Source organism: Austrofundulus limnaeus, unplaced genomic scaffold (genome assembly GCF_001266775.1).
Source record: "Austrofundulus limnaeus strain Quisiro unplaced genomic scaffold, Austrofundulus_limnaeus-1.0 Scaffold1113, whole genome shotgun sequence".
Classification (NCBI taxonomy): Eukaryota; Metazoa; Chordata; class Actinopteri; order Cyprinodontiformes; family Rivulidae; genus Austrofundulus; species Austrofundulus limnaeus.
The window spans coordinates 28,997-33,708 of record NW_013953515.1 but is presented as its reverse complement, the minus strand read 5'-3'; positions in this window follow the sequence as shown (position 1 = coordinate 33,708).

Below are 4,712 nucleotides of genomic sequence, written 5' to 3'. Positions count from 1 at the left end.
CCTTACATCCTCGGTCCTTCCTTACATCCTCGGTCCTTCCTTACATCCTCGGTCCTTCCTTACATCCACGGTCCTTCCTTACATCCTCGGTCCTTCCTTACATCCTCGGTCCTTCCTTACATCCTCGGTCCTTCCTTACATCCTCGGTCCTTCCTTACATCCACGGTCATTCCTTACATCCACGGTCCTTCCTTACATCCACGGTCCTTCCTTACATCCTCGGTCCTTCCTTACATCTTCGGTCCTTCCTTACATCCACGGTCCTTCCTTACATCCTCGGTCCTTCCTTACATCCACGGTTCTTCCTCTGCATGACTAAAGCCCAGCTCAGATCTCTACCTCTGTCTCCAAACCCGAGCAGCTCCTCTGAAGCTGCAACTAACAACCTAAAAACAAAATGACTGCTTTTGAAACTAATTCAGTCAATGTCCTGATGCATCTCAGTAATCCAGGTAAAAAATCAAAAGGAAAAAAAATTGTATAGGTCCTCTGGACGGGTTCGGGTAATTCAGTCAATGATGAAAAGTACTGTATCCGTACTGGGACAAACTAAAACGATAAAGGAGGAGAATGCCAGGCGGATTCAGGCTGGATCAGTGACTCATCCTCACAGGAAGTCAACGCTTTAATTGTTTCAAGAAATAAATGAGCTCAGCAGTTTCAGTAAATCCAGTTTATCAGGACATGAACCCTGATGTAAAGTGTTCAGAGACAAACCTGCATCAAACTACAAGATTCAGTCATTTCTGAAGGAACATTTAAAGAAATGAATCAACACTAAACATTAGGTTTATATGACAAACATGAAGGTTTAGCTGCAGTGAAGCACAGAAACTGTAATACTCACTGAAGAACCAGGCTCTCCCTCTTCTGCTGAAAACCATTTCAGCATGGTTCTGTTTGGACCTGAAACACAAACTCAGTTAATACTGTTCCTCATCCGCAGACATGACTGCTGGCTTATCTCTTACACAAAACAACACCTGCTTTTTATTTATTAATGCCAGGAAAATAAAACTTCTTGAACAGGATTAATACTCCAGAGTGTCTGGGGTCTCAGTCCAGTTGGACATGTCCAGAACTTCTCAGGGAGCCATCCTCACCAGATGAACCCCCTCAGTAGGTTCTGCGGCTGTGGAGGAGCAGCAGCTCTGAACAGCTGTCTGTAAGGGAGAGTCCAGCTACTCTGCAGAGGAAACTCATCTGGACAGCCTGGATCCAAATCTCTTTTGTTCTGTCACTACTCAGAGTTTGTTCCACAGATGAGGGTGGGAACGTAGAGAAACTGCTAAACAGCTCAGCTACAAACTGGTACAGAGTAGAGCTGCACACTACTAAAATAAAAAATGAGTGATTTGTTTCTAACCCTGCAATATGAAAAAATATTAGCCCCGATGCTATCACCATATATGTATTAGCTCAGCGCTACACYTTCTCCTCATCACTGAGGTCCTCCATCCACATGACAGAGAGGGGAACACAAAAATGACTCAGCTGTAACTGAAAATATGGATGGAGGACCTCAGTTTAGCTTGTTTGTCGCACTAGCACTGAGCTAATACATATAAAGCAATACAGCGTTGGTGCTAAAGCTAACAGGCTAATCTGAGGTTGTTCTTCCATGAAGCAGCTCTGTTGTCCTCCATCCATATTTTCAGTTCCAGGCTGAGTCATTTCTACCTTCTCCTCTCTGTCAACGCTCTCTGGTTTCATTTAAAAGAGTCGATCATCAGATATTGTCCAAGATTAACCTTCAGGGTGGATATAGCTCGCTAGCAGCCTCGCACCGAGGACCTATCCACGTCATCATTTACCCAGAATGCTTTGTGTGCAAATAAAATGGCCTTGTCCGTGTTAAAATATATTTTTAAACTTTACAAAACTACATCGGGGATCCCTTTATTAATTAGTAATATAATGATATTAATAAAGCAGATAATTAATCGTTATCAGCTAAATATCATAATTAATCATGTTTTTTTGCTCATGTTGCTCCACCCTACTGTCTTCTTTAAATGTGTTATGACTCTTCTGTGGTTCTTTAAAGGGTCATAACAGTCTTGTATTGTTTGTTTTTCCTAATCAAGCGTTTTGAAGCTGAGGAGCTAATAAAACTGGACAGTGGACCCCTGAGGACCAGGATGGTGGAGGCCAGGACCTGAGGCCTGAACCAGTCAGGCTGCATGAACCCATTCAGGTCCATCCCACAGCGAGCAGGAAGGAACAAACAGGTCAGACTGGTTCTGTCAAACATACCAGTCTGAGACACAAAACCCTACAAATATCAATTCACCACATTAACAGAGCCACTCTGCTGAGCAGGATCTACAGATCAACTCTTCACCGGATTGTACGATGTAATTTTAATTTGTCACATTAAGATGAATGAAATAAACTTTATGAATAAACCCACGCCCCTGTGAAACCCTCAGGAGCACGTCAGGCTTTAAAATGGACCTCTAAACCTAGCTTAAACCGTCCTAAGGCCACGCAGTGTCCTGCTCCGAGGAGCTAATTTACTTAGCTAACACCTACTGTTTTCCACCGTCCTGTCATCTAATATAACTCAAAAATAACACTTTTAAGGACTAACCGATCTCAGAAGTTCATGAAGAATCCACCGTCACCAGCAGTTCAGGGGAAAACCCCGTAAAGTTACATATTTTAGCAATTAGTTGAAATAAAAACTGCAAACCGGACAGATATGGTTGGTCACATTTGTCAACAGACTATTGAGGAGTTCGCGCATGCGCAGTTCTGACAGGAAGGCGGAAGTGATGTGCTTTCATCGGCAGGTTAAACAACAAAACCTTTTACAAATATGATCTAAATGTTTCTGCAACTTAACTTACATTAAAATACGGATGGAATCCTCTGCTATTTAATATTCATGTTTTTATGTCCAGAATAGTAGTCTTGTCTCGTCAAATACATTCCAGAGATTAAAAAATGTCAAGAGAAGTTCCCTCCAATCACTTCCGGGTTTGATTCAAAGCTCCTAAACGTCGCTGTTCCCGAACCCAACATTATTGTTTTTTATTTCACTTTATTCATTTCATTTGTAAAACAAAATAACAAATTTGACAAATTAACAAAATACAAAAACATGCAATCAAAATAAAATAAAATAAAATGAAAGACAGCAGAAAAAGAACAAATCTTATAATTTCTGCCCCTTTTTTATACCCAAAATGTGTTCAAAAGAAAAGTAAATTACAGCAAAAATCAAAACAACTGAAAACACTAAAAAAATAGAAATAAAGGCAGCATAAAAGCACATAATTAGAACTAAAATCAGAAATATATAAAGGGACCAATAATTAAATAAATTTACTTAAAATGCACCAAATAAATTTATAAAGGAGAGGTAAAGTTCTTATTTTTAATTCATTTGGTGCATTTTAAGTGCATTTATTTATTATTGGTCCACTGATGTGTTTCTGCTTCAGTCCTCCATGCTCGAGTTTTACAAGGTGAAACCAGTTATTAGTTTATTCACCATTAATTTCCCAGTCCCAATTTTTTTAATTACATTTAATTGAAATGCTGCTTTTTCAAATGAAWATGTAGACTTAATAAAATGCACTCTCAAAATCAGGATGTGCTTTWACAGGCGATGTGTTGCCATGAAAACAGCAAAATAGGATTGTTTCTAAGTTTGAAAACTTTAACAGAGAAAGAGGAAAGTAAAACACAAAAATGAACAAACGGAGAGGAAATGCCCGGCTAGATGACACTGAAAGGGTAAATTTGGAGTTGGAGTGGCAGGACCTCCAGCGTACCCTCGAGGAATACCAACAGGTGAGAAACACCTGAACATGACTCACTGACAGTCCAGCTGAAACCCTTACCCTGATTTTACTGCCTCCAACAAGAAAGACAGAGTTAAAAATTAACCTGAGCTGACAACGTCCCATTTGAAATCTGGTCAAACATTCGTTTAGATTTCAGGAAGAAAAAAAATATATATATATGCAGTATATAATAAACCGTATTGCCATTGTCTTTCATGTATCTCTTCTTTAKTAGTTATATTCATTATTCAATGAAGATTTCTCTATTTTTGTAATAAATTACAATGAAGACAAAGCTCGTTTCAGCTTCATGCGTGTGAAAAGAGTTCCCTGAATCTTACCATCTCACACCTTGGTGTGTATGAGTCTGGAGGATGAATAAAGWTTTTATCAGTAAAAGCTGATCTGGTGCTSCAACAGGTAAAAACAGTGCAGCAGAGACAGTTAATATTCTTCCCACACATTTCTGGGTGATGTGATATAAAACGTATGACACCATGGTAAGGATGGTGTGTGAGGTTACGTAAACACACATCCTCTGAAGACGTGACCGTTTCATTAGTATCAGCCCACTTGGACTATGAAGGGTCTCTGTGGGCCGCGGTCTGAACTGAGACACAGCTGAAGTTTCTTTAATTAGAGTCACCCTAAAGACCTTCTACATTTAGCCTGACCTTTGAGCCTTTAAATCTCATTTCCTAACAGAATGAAATATGTTCAATCCAGAGACTCCTCCTTCACCTGTTTAACTCTTAACACAGGTTTTAGGTGTTTGTATGTGCAAATTAAAACTGTTCAGCACGAAAACAATACTATTAGTTTTATCATGATAACTGAGGTTATACTTAGTGTGTTAAAATGGTGTGTGTGTGTGTGTGTGTGTGTGTGTGTGTGTGTGTGTGTGTGTGTGTGTGTGTG